The following is a 13,205-nucleotide window of genomic DNA, read 5'->3' on the forward strand; positions in this document are numbered from 1 at the left end:
CAATCAATTCACGGTGTTCTTATTTCAATTTCCAGGAGTATATATATATATATATATATATATATATATATATATATATATATATATATATATAATTTTGTACCAATGACTACTAATTATTTCAGTCGTTGCAGATACAGACTATGCATTTAGCTCCTTACCGACTTCAATGCCAAACCTGCAGTATGTGTTTCTATTTAGCACTGACCACCTGTCGTCCTAACAACTGACGACGAGAATCATAACACTGACCAGATGCCCCTCCACACCGCATCCAGTGACTCCGTTGGCAGAGAGGATGACACGATTGTCGATCGGGGCAGAACGGGGGACTCCACTTTTACTTTACTGTTTTATTTGTTTGTCTGTGGGGTAGGGCTGCCGCAAACGCCGGTATGCTGCCACGTGGCATTGCAGTGTGTGTAAAAATGGCTCTGAGCACTATGGGACTTAACAGCTATGGTCATCAGTCCCCTAGAACTTAGAACTACTTAAACCTAACTATCCTAAGGACAGCACACAACACCCAGCCATCACGAGGCAGAGAAAGTCCCTGACCCCGCCGGGAATCGAACCCGGGAACCCGGGCGTGGGAAGCGAGAACGCTACCGCACGACCACGAGATGCGGGCCAGTGTGTGTATGTGTGTGTGTTGGTGGTGGGGTAGGGCGGGGGGGGGGGGGGGGAGGGAGGCAGAAATGGAAGATGTCTAAGTTTTTGGTTGAGACTCTCGCTTTCCCTGAGGATCTTGAGATCAGTTACAATATTATTTGCGTGGTGGTTTTCCTCTGAGGAGGTGATCTCAAAAGCGCAGTGTATGCTGCTACTTTTTAAGGTTATGAGCTGCTCAGAACAACTTGTTTTTTAGAGTTCCTCGATTTTTGGGCTATTTAGACAATAGACGAACTAGATGTTAACTCACGGATTCTAGTTTTGTTGAATTTCTCTGTGGAGGTGCTGGCTACTGTTGAGGTTTATCCCTACTGCGTTGTTTGTAAGGTATGTAATTTTAGTCCTTCTTTCTTCAGTATGAGAACGGCAATAAAAACAGCCAATAGAACAAGGCAGGAAGTATTGTAAGAAACAGTCCACAAGGTGAAGAAGTACGTTTTGAAAAAAATACACAAACAAATACATAGCACTATATAACAAAAGATTATTTGCAATACTTAATGAATTGTACAACGATACTTTCTCAAAGAAAACGTAGCATCGAGATTTTGCAATACTTAATGAATTGTACAACGATACTTTCTCAAAGAAAACGTAGCATCGAGCGGTTCTAGGCGCTTCCGTCCGGAACCGCGCTGCTGCTGCGGTCGCAGGTTCGAATCCTGCCTCGGGCATGGATCTGTGTGATGTCCTTAGGTTAGTTAGGTTTAAGTAGTTCTAGGTCTAGGGGCTGATGACCTCAGATGTTAAGCAGATGTTAAGTCCCATAGTGCTTAGACCCATTTGAACCATTTTCTCTATCTCTATCTCTCTCTCTCTCTCTCTCTCTCTCTCTCTCTCACACACACACACACACACACACACACACACATACAAGTGAGTGGCGACAAAACAACAGCGTCTCTCAACGAGTATAGCAACATAATTTAACTCCTAAATCTCGTTCTGTTTATGAAAACGTTTGATAACAGGTGAGCGTGAAGCATAAAAGGTGTGAAGAACAGTGTGTGTGGTTACAATAAAAAAACAAAACACACCAAAGATGCATGTGAGGACGGAAAACATAAGTGTAGGACATATGCCATTAGTGTTTGCGGAAAAATAAGTTCAAAATGAGTAACTCATTAAGAAATCTTTTGCGACTCCTTGCAGACGACTATCCGTCAAACTGTAGATAGATATAAAACTACGCCTATCTATACAAAAGGCTTTAAACACAAAAACAGCCACGATATTTGTATAATATTTTTACGGAAATAAAACTAAACCCATGAACAGGATACATAGATGTCGAACCATGTTTGGGCGAATAAAAAAAAAAAAAGAAATAGTGCTTTGCGGAAGGTGAAGTTTAAGAAACCCAGATTTAATTCGCAGTCACGGAAAAAACAGGCAATAAAACAAGATGGATTTGTCAGCGCCTTGTGGTATTTTAAATAATCACAAATTTGAAACGGATGAATGTTTCTTTTACGGCGTCTGTGGGTAGCCAACAGATGGAGGTACTCAGCGCGTCTGCGTTGATTGCAGTCGGCAATGCTGGAGTATCCATATTTGAAAACTGTACTTAAAAAGAGAAAAAAGAAAATAAAGAACCTCGTTACAGGCAAGCTGCTCTCTCATTCATATTATACTGTATCTCCGTAGACAGCGTACATGACGTTAGCGTTAGTACAGAGCAGTTCAGGTTTCACCACGTAAACGAAAGAAGCGCTGAACAGTAAAAGCGACTACAGGAAACAAACAGCGAGAGTTATGTGGCTCTCGGAATATACGTAGCATGTACACGAGGCTGTGTACTCTTTCCGCGGCTCCGTGCGGCTACACACAGGGAGCGCAGCGCCACCAGCAAACGGCCGCGCCGTCTTGTCGGCGAGCAAGCCGCAGTGTCTTACATCGGTCGACCGCCCTCTGCTTTCGCATACGTTTAAGCGTACGCTCTCCGGTCAGATAAGGATGGATAAGCAGCAGCCGGTTACGTCTAACGCGAGTTTTGTCGATCCAAACGATAAGACTGTATATGTACAGTCGATCAATACGCAAGCAGTGAAAATTTCTCATCTGTATCATGCAAGATGTGATCCTCTGTGCGCGCAATAATTTGGTATTACTGTGCAAAATAATTTGCTCAGTAAACGCGACTATCCTACTCACATATACGTTTACACGGTGAACCCGTAATCTACCGACAAAGTTTAGGAGGGTGTGCAGGGATATTTTCTGAGTATTTGTGTGTAAGGGAGCCACAGTTACCGTTCTTTATGTAAGACCTAGCTGAGCGTTGCCCCAGTAGGTGTGTACACAGATTTTCTCTTAGCCCATTTCCTGTTTCCCCTTCTGTCCATCTGCTCCTTCTCTCACTCTGTCCTTCTGCTCTCTTCCCTCCCCATTCCCTGTCCATCACCTCTTTCCCCCATGGTAGATAGGTAAGCAGGGCACAGTGGTTGCCCGACTAGAAACACTGAGACCAATGGAGGATATCTGTTTTAATTTATGCCGCGCGGGATTAGCCGAGCGGTCTAAAGTGCTGGTCCCGGCGGAGGTTCGAGTCCTCCCTCGGGCATGGATGTGTGTGTTTCTCCTTAGGATAATTTAGGTTAAGTAGTGTGTAAGCTTAGGGACTGATGACCTTAGCAGTTAAGTCCCATACGATTTCACACTCATTTGAACATTTATTTTTAATTTATTCCAAAACATATCAAACAAGCTTAATTGGCACTAGCATAAACATGAGTGAATAACATGATGAACTTATGAGAGTTAAATGAGCATTAAATGAAACGGTAAGGCAACAATCCTTCAAGAGGCCATAGCCTTAAAAATTTCCTCCCACTCCAATCAGCATTAAATAAAACGGTAAGGCAACGACCTTACAAGAGGCCACACCCTTAAAATTTCTTCCCACCACCATTTTTTTCAAACTTTTAACAGCAATTAAACGACAATATCACTCCAGAATGAGATTTTCACTCTGTAGGGCAGTGTGCGCTGATATGAAACTTACTGGCAGATTAAAACTATGTGCCGTACCGAGACTCGGACTCGGGACCCGAGTTCGAGCCTCGGTCCGGCTCCCAGGTTTAATCTGCCAGGAAGTTTCGACAATATCACTGTTTCTCCCTTTTCTGAGCTCCGCTATCCTTTAGCTCGATACAATCGTTGCTCAAAATAAAATAAAATCAGACATCTATTTGCACCAAATCATCACGTAACATCAACAAAGATTACTTTTGATCCTCAGTTTAACGAGCCATTTGTTCTGAAAGATTTGTGCATGACAACTAATAACAAGGATCATCAGACAAACATTGCCTTTACTGATCTCAACTCAATAAGATCAAATTAAGAAGCGAGAAAGCAATAATTTTACAACCAGGCACAAGCTTGGTTCTAAAAACCTTTTTGATTACCACGCATTAAACAAATTGTCATGAAACAAGCTATAGCTGGACCCCAACCACTTCATGTTAATTGAAAACAATAAACCCCATTCCCCTTTTACAAATTTTCATTTGTAGACTAACTATAATTACTAATACTACAAGCAAGAGCAAAAGGCTTCCCTTTTTCAGAAAAAAAGTTTGGTTCGAGGCCAGTTACAACAGCATAAGCCACTTAGCCAACTTGGTCGTTCAACCGGACGCTGTGCCCTTGGCAGGACACTTAGACTACGAACAGCTAGACCTAAAAAATAAGAAAACACTATTAACACATGGACGTTGCTTCAGCAAATAAATCTTTTATGTCAGCCAGTGGACGATTTACAAGCTTGGGCACTGTCGCGAACAAGGACACTATTGGTTAAATTATTTGCACAATTATAGCTAGTGCTCGTACTCCAAATTATTTTTCAAAAGAAACAGAAGTACGAACCTTAAACGTGCCACCGAACATAAGTTTTGTTTCTGTAGCTTTCAAATATCGTAATCTCATAAGAGCGTCTTTTATACATGGCTTAAACAACCACCAGGAGTGAAACTTCCTGGCAGATTAAAACTGTGTGTCGAACCGAGACTCGAACTCGGGACCTTTGCCTTTCGCGGGCAAGTACTTTACCAAATGAGCTACCCAAGCAAGACTCACGACCCGTGAAGTTTGGAAGGTAGGAGACGAGGAACGGGCGGAAGTAAAATTGTGAGGACGGGTCGTGGTCGTGCTTGGGTGACTCATTTGGTAGAGCACTTGCCCGCGAAAGGCAAGGGTCCCGAGTTCGAGTCTCGGTTCGGCACACAGTTTTAATCTACCAGGAAGTTTCAAAATCTGCGCACACTCCACTGCAGAGTGCAAATTTCATTCTGGAACCACTAGGAATATTACCTCACCAAACAGTTTTGAACTCTACTTCAACAGCATTTGCTTAACATGTTAAGTGGGACAGTTCCACAGCAACAATTAGCAAAAACGAGTTTTTGCAACTCTCAACAGATATCATACAGAAAGTAATACTCGTCTTTGGCACAATAAGAAAGGACAGTCACAGTACTTTCTACTGGATATTCTTAACGCTACGTTCAGAGCAGCCAGGGCACCGTCAGAACCAAACAATGATCTAGGACGAGGCACCAATTCGATACAACTACTAATGCAGAGCACAATTGCGTTAACGCCCTAACAGCGAAGAGCACGACGCGCTAGATAATCAGATGTGATGCAAAGAAAGTGGCTCACCGTTTGGCGCTGACACTCGCCGACAATCCTCTGCAGCAACCACATCTGCTTCTCCCCCCAGCCAAACACCAGTTCCGTTATAAAGAAGATGCCATGCCTCATTATCCCACAGAGCCGTGCTGCCAAGCTAACCTCGTCACTCACTCCCCAATGCTCGGTACCCACTGCATCACTCGCGAGGCGGCGAGCCCTGTCTCTAAGCCGCCACCAGGCAACCTCAGTTGTTTTTATACTCTCGCAGACAAACCAGCGCGAACCAAGGACATCTCTAGGAGGTAGGACTCATCCCCTCTCTGACAGTCTTCTCATCCCACCACTCTCTCTCCATGTCCTCCTCCCCCTCTCTTCTTCCATCTTATACTCTTCCCTTTCTCTCTACAGTTCCTCCTCCCTCCCTCTCTGTGCATCCTCCTCCGTCCCCATCTATGTTCATCTCCTTCTTCCCCCTCTCTGTCCATATCCTCATCCTCACCTTCAATTTGTATCTCTGACTTATCACGCCACATCAATAGCAGACTGGAGGTTTTTATCCCCCAAAGCATGTATTTCTTTCCAGATGGTAGGTAATATGTGTATCAAGTATGGTTGAAATCAGTCCAATGATTTAGGAGGAACTTTGCCAAAATACTCACGTGCAACATACACTACTGGCCATTAAAATTGCTACACCAAGAAGAAATGCAGATGACAAACGGGTATTCATTGGACAAAAATATTATACTAGAACTGACATGTGATTACATTTTCATACAATTTGGGTGCATACATCCTGAGAAATCAGTACCCAGAACAACCACCTCTGGCCGTAATAACGGCCTTGATACGCCTGGGCATTGAGTCAAACAGAGCTTGGATGGCGTGTACAGGTGCAGCTGGCCATGCAGCTTCAACACGATACCACAGTTCATCAAGACTGGAGTATTGTGACGAGCCAGTTGCTCGGCCACCATTGACCAGACGTTTTCAATTGGTGAGAGATCTGGAGAATGTGCTGGCCAGTGCAGCAGTGGAACATTTTCTGTATCCAGAAAGGCCCGTACAGGACCTGCAACATGCGGTCGTGCATTATCCTGCTTTCAGCAGGGCTTTCAGTAGGGTTTCGCAGGGATCGAATGAAATCTGAAATGTAACGCCCATTGTTCAGAGTGCCGTCAGTGCAAACAAGAGGTGACCGAGACGTGTATTCGATGGCACCCCATACCATCACGCCGGGTGATACGCCAGTATGGCGATGACGAATACACACTTCCAATGTGCGTTCACAGCGATGTCGCTGAACTCGGATGTGACCATCATGATGCTGTAAACAGAACCTGGATTCTTCCGAAAAAATGACGTTTTGCCATTCGTGCACCCAGGTTTGTCATTGAGTACACCAACGCAGGCACTCCTGCCTGTGATGCAGTGTCGAGGGTGACCGCAGCCATGGTCTCCGAGCTCATAGTCCATGCTGCTGCAAACGTCGTCGAACTCTTCGTGCAGATGGTTGTTGTCTTGCAAACGTCCCCATCTGTTGACTCAGGGATCGAGACGTGGCTGCACGATCCGTTACAGCCATGCGGATAAGATGCCTGTCATCTCGACTGCTAGTGATACGAGGCCGTATTACCCTCCTGAACCCACCGATTCCATATTCTGCTAACAGTCATTGGATCTCGACCAACTCGAGCAGCAATGTCGCGATACGATAAACCGCAATCGCGATAGGCTACAATCCGACCTTAATCAAAGTTGGAAACGTGATGGTACGCATTTCTCCTCCTTACACGAGGCATCACTACAACGTTTCACCAGGCAATGCCGGTCAACTGCTTTTTCTGCATGAGAAATCCGTTGGAAACTTTCCTCATGTGAGCACGTTGTAGGTGTCGCCACTGGCCCCAATCTTGTGTGAATGCTCTGGAAAGCTAATCATTTTCATATCACAGCTTCTTCTTCCTGTCGGTAAAATTTCGCGTCTGTAGCACGTCATATTCATGGTAATGGCCAATAGTGTATATTTAACGTATTTTGAAATATTTTTACACATCTTTTACCTATATCTGTAGCTAATTTCGCGCTACAGTTACGTCTTCACGCAGCTCCATCTTTATAACGTCATATGTCCTGAACAATGCGTCGTACAGTGGTATAATTTTGCATGGGCATGCATCGGCATATGTGGATACTGCTTATGAAATTAGTTGCGAGTAGAGTTAGTAGCAAAGCAGTAGTAAATTTAAACGTCATTTATGATGCGGCAGCGTTTCACGTATCTCAGTGTTTATTATGTTACATTCGGTGGTATATCTGAATATAACCTACAAAATGTGTCGCGAATGCTGTTATTAGTCAAGATGCAATAAATTAAAACGTCATGCCTGATGCGGCAGTTATACTGCATGAACAACGAAATTTAGTAAGCTACAAACTTTTTTCCTTCTATCATTTTTTGGGGGTTGTCAGCGAGAAAAATTTTGTAAAGGTTTCAAGTCGTTTGCAAAGTTCGTTGCAAGTCACTTAGTGCTCTCATTCCCAAATACTGGATGACTGAAATCTGGATATTCGCTCGTCTCGAGCTACACTTCTTTGATGGGGAGGCGGTTCTTACCCCCACAGAGATTCTTTCCAGACGGTAAGTGATGTGTGTATCAACTTTGGTTGAAATTGGTCCAGTGGAACATACATACACACATACATCCCTTGTTATGAGACGTATGGATACTTTCACAGTAATTAAAAAAACCTATAAGATTAAATTACCAAAACGTACAGCAGAAGTCACATAGTAACGCAATGACTGTCAGATGCAAAATTACCGTGATGTGGTTGCCACTGATGTGGGAGTGGCACAATATTGCGTCATTGTGCTGTTCTTTCATTTCTGTCTGTGAAGCTGTATACGGTGCACATATCGGCCATCTCTCCACCGGTAAACCTATCTGTACTACAGTGTATTACAGCTAACCAACGACAAAGACTGCCGTGAAAACAAACCGAGATATAGACGAGGAGTACTGATTGTAAGCTTGAGAGCGGAGAAGGAAGTGGACATTAGTGTTGCCAGTCCAGTGGTATTTGATGCACTGGAAGATAGCACTGACGAGCGGGTTTCTGCCAAAGGTAGACGAAGGCTGAGCAAAACAGAGTCAACACGGACGCACATCGTCAGTCTATAGATTTGGCGTCTTATTTTGAACATACATAACAGCATACCATACCTGTATAATACATGTTCCTGGTGGCATACCGAACACAGTGCAGATGCACAACAATGTCTGACCTCTCTTGGAGATACAGCAGAGCTGTGACGAAAGAGGAATAATGGACCGTGGATACTTGTCTGTACTGAGCGCAACTGGAAATTTTCGTCAGACTAGGGATGTGCTCTGATAGCCGAACCATGTAAGGTGGACGCTCGCATGAAGTGGGAAATTCGGTTTCGAATCCCAGTCTGGCACAAATTTTCATCTGTCACCATCGAATTATTTCAGTGCCCCAAAGCAGCAAATAGTCGGACGTTTTCTTTAGTCAAGCTTATGGTCATTACATGGCACCGCAGGCGTTAGCTGGGATAGATACCGGGGAAAACATCAGACAACGCCCGAGGGCCAATACCTGGAATACGTGGAAGTTGCGGGGAGTACGGGCAGGCACCAAGAAGTCTCAGTGGTGGCTCCGCCACAGAAGTGATACGCGCCAGCGCCACAACAGAGCGGGCAGTTCCAACTCAGCTCCACTACAGAGAAGACCGCCTTCTGCTTGTGCACTTCGCGTCCCATCCTCCGATTACAGCGAGTCCACACCAGCCCGTCTTCATTGAACATTCTCTGTTTTTGCTATCCAGCCATAGCTTCTGGAGTAGTTGAACTTCAGGATCTGTTGCCTAATTTGTAAAAAGCTGACTATACGTCAATGAATGTGTGTTCTTGGCTTAATCATTATCAGTGTTCTCCTCGTTCTTCTCTCATATTGTTTGCCTAAGCGCACTGTAAATAGTTGAGAGTGGCTACCAGAAAAATCTCCTTCTGTGGTTGTATCAAAAGGACAATATGACAACTGGCGACGAGGAGGGCAAGGATCTGCGCAAGCTACAGGATTAATTTATGTTTCTAACCTCCCACCCACCCTTGTTACTTGTTATTTATTTCTTGCTACTTATTTTTGTGTGTGTAATACATTAGTTTTCTCTCAGGACAGACACTACACCTGACACGAGTCTGTCATTTTGCGTGTGTCGTGTAATCCAGTTCCTTACAGGCATGGCTTCTGCGTCACAAGACCCTTTCCTACTGCGTGTCATTCAATAGTAGGGCGAGTAAATCCACCAGTTGCTGCAAAACTTCATGCAGCCAACAACAAAAGCAGAATATGCAAGCAGCACGGCAGCCTCATCCGCAGCCTCCGTCAGACATTAACCATACAGCAATTTCAACAAACAGCATGAGGACTGGTCGGAATACTTAGCTCAATATTGATGAATCACATGGACGCACATCAGTTGCAAGGTACGAAGAGCAAAGTGTTTTTTCATTCCGCAGTGGGCATGGAAGCTTAAAGGCCCATAGTGAAATCGTTTCCTGCCAGACAATAGGAACAGTTAGTTTCCGGCATTAGTTAGCAAGTTAACCGCTTACTTTGATTAACAAACACTTGTGGTTGCTGCAAGGTACAAGTTTTTCCGCCTTTATCGGGCATCAGATCAAAATCATGAACAGTGGATCTCTGAATTACCAGATTTAACTAGGCATTGCTAATTTTTGTGTCGTCGTGGACAATCGTACAGTAACGTCATGTTGCGTGACGCTATAACACAAAATGTTTGTGACGATAGAATTAGTGTTGCAGTTTTAAAACAACCTGATCTTTCTTTACATACAATTCTACAGCTAACTGAGACTCACTACACTTATCATTTAGATATGTGTCAGACGCAAATGTCAAATATTAACGAACTGCGTAGTGACAGTAGTGCTGTAAAACGTAAACAGCCCCCTGCCCGCCCGGTCCGTGTCACAGCGTATGTCGCCACATGCAGAGAGAAACAGTGCCATGCCGTGTCGGCAGAACGCCGGCAGACATAAAAACACAGCAAAGTTTTACCCAAAATGATTTAGTCGCCATAAGCGTGCTCATTGCCCACGTAGCGAACCTATTTGTTATTTTTGCAACACAAAAGGTCATGTTCAGTTACTGTGCATGAAAAAGCTGCGGAGAGAAGCAAATTCCCAAGCAGTGTGCCACTAAACCATTACAGATCAGTAATGTTGTCACTGCTCAGCCACGGAAGAGTGCGACACGATGGCTGTGTTAAATGTTGCGGAAGGTCGTCCAAGTACATAAGATAGGAAACACCACTCGTGTTATTGTATGTGCCAAACAAGCCATGGCGACGCAAACACAGGACCACTGCTAAATCTTTACCCACCTCACCTGTCACGCATTGTAGTAGCTCACAACGAGAAGAAGGAACTGATTGTTCTTAGATGTGGAACGTAATCGCCGGTCGATGTGGCTGAGCGGTTCTAGGTGCTACAGTCCGGCTTCTACGGTCGCAGGTTCGATCCCTGCCTCGGGCCTGGATGTGTGTGATGTTCTTAGGTTAGTTAGGTTTAAGTAGTTCTAAGCCTAGGGGACTGATGACCTCAGATGTTAAGTCCCATAGTGCTTAGAGCCATTTGAGCCATTTTTTTTTTTTTTGGATCGTAACCGGGACAAGGTGTTTGTTTTTCGACAGTAGCTAAGGAAGGTGTCACGTTGCAACTTGACATTGGTGCTCCAGTTACACTTCTGAACAAACTTAGTTACGAACGATTGGGTTCACAAATTCTGAGTCCCACTACTCACGTACTGTCAGCTTATAGAGGACAGGAAATTCCATTTTTAGGAACTTTCAGTATGCCAGCTACTTTTCAATGTGTAACGAAGACAGATGCGATCACAATGCTTTCTGCCGAATCTTCACAACATGTTTTTGGCTTAGATTCTTGTCAGTCCACAAGTCAGTGTTGCAAATTTCAACAGATGTGCCTACAGAGAAGTTTCAAGTTCTGTGTGACAGATTTAATGAACTTTTTAGCGACGGTCTCGGTTGTGCGAAAAACGTTTTAGGTCATGTGTCGCTCAAAAACCATACAAAACCCAATTTTTGCCGAACAAGGCAAGTACCCATTATAATTAGGGAACAGATCGCTGAACAATTACGGCAATGGAAAGCTGATGGGGTCATCAAGTCAATGCTCTTCCTCATTAGTCATGCCGGCCGGTGTGGCCGAGCAGTTCTAGGCACTACAGTATGGAACCGCGCAACCGCTACGGTTGCCGGTTTGAATCCTGCCTCGGGCATGGAAGTATGTGATGTCCTTAGGTTAGTTAGATTTAAGTAGTTCTAAGTTCTAGGGGACTGATGACCCCAGATGTTAAGTCCCATAGTGCTCAGAGCCATTTGAACTATTAGTCATCCTTTGCAAACCTTCATGACGTCTTCGACTGTGTGCTAGTTTGAAGTCGACTGTGAACTATCAGACAGTGACAGACATATGCTCTTTGCCCCGCCTGCCGGCCGCGGTGGTCTAGCGGTCTAGGCGCTCAGTCCGGAACCGCGCGACTGCTACGGTCGCAGGTTCGAATCCTGCCTCGGGCATGGATGTGTGTGATGTGCTTAGGTTAGTTAGGTTTAAGTAGTTCTAAGTTCTAGGGGACTGATGACCACAGATGTTAAGTCCCGAGCCATTTGAACCATTTTTTTTTGCCCCGCCCAGAGGAACTTATGGACATATTACGCGAGAGTAGTTATTTTTCCAGTATATACTTGACGGATGTTAATCTCCAATTGCCTTTGGATGACTACTCAAAGAAATTTTTGGTTAATAACACTCATCTCAGGTTATTAGAATTTCAATGCGTGCCCTGTGGTAGTGCCTCAGCACCGGCGATCCTTCAGCGCTTTTTAGCTCAAGTCACTGCCAAGGTTCCTTCTTCCTCAAATTACCTGGATGTGACATTGTCATGTCTGGACGTTCTGCAGAAGAACATTTAGCCAATCTCGAGTCCCTTTTTCAAATACCGTTATCGACATGCCTCAAGTATCGCAAAGACAAGTGCTCTTTTTTTCCAGACGGAAATAGAATATCTCGGACATGTCACTAATATGCAGGGTATTCGCCCCAGCCATATTTATTTGTGAGCCATCAAAGATTCGACAGCCCCCAAAAATCGGAGGAACTGCAAGCAGTGTCAGGCAAACGTAACTAATACTTCAAATTCGTTCCTCACGCCTCTCAGATTGCAGCTCCACTTCGCGGATAATGGCATAAGTATGTTACGTTTGCATGGACTAAGGTATGTCAGTTGGATTTAGGTCAATTGAAATGGGCATTATTTAGCAACACGTGAATCGCATATTTTGATTCTGCTAAACCATTTGTGCTAGCGGCTGATGCTTCTTCTAGTGGCCTAGGCGCCATTCTCATGCTTTGTGTCGAATCACTGGATGGTCCGATAGCATTTGCCTTCAAACTTCTGACTAAGACACATGTAAATAACATTCAGACTGAAAAAGAAGCACTGGCGATCATTTATGGTGTAACGAAGTTTCATCATTACTTCTACGAAAGGAAGTTCTACTTGGGCACGGATCATAATCCGCTCACTTCACTCTTCCACCTAAGGAAGCCAATTCCGCCACAAACGGCACAGAAATTGCAACGCTGGACTTTTTGCCATCGAACTACAGCTATGAAGTCTTGCTTAGGTCTGTGGCTCCACACTCCAACACCGATGGTTTTTCAAGGTTACCGATAGACAAGGATGATCAGTTCGACACCACCGAAGCATCGTGTTGTCAGATAGCTGCTCTGGACGCTTCCGCAGTCCACAGTTTCCCA

Source organism: Schistocerca cancellata, chromosome 1 (genome assembly GCF_023864275.1).
Source record: "Schistocerca cancellata isolate TAMUIC-IGC-003103 chromosome 1, iqSchCanc2.1, whole genome shotgun sequence".
Taxonomy (NCBI): domain Eukaryota; kingdom Metazoa; phylum Arthropoda; class Insecta; order Orthoptera; family Acrididae; genus Schistocerca; species Schistocerca cancellata.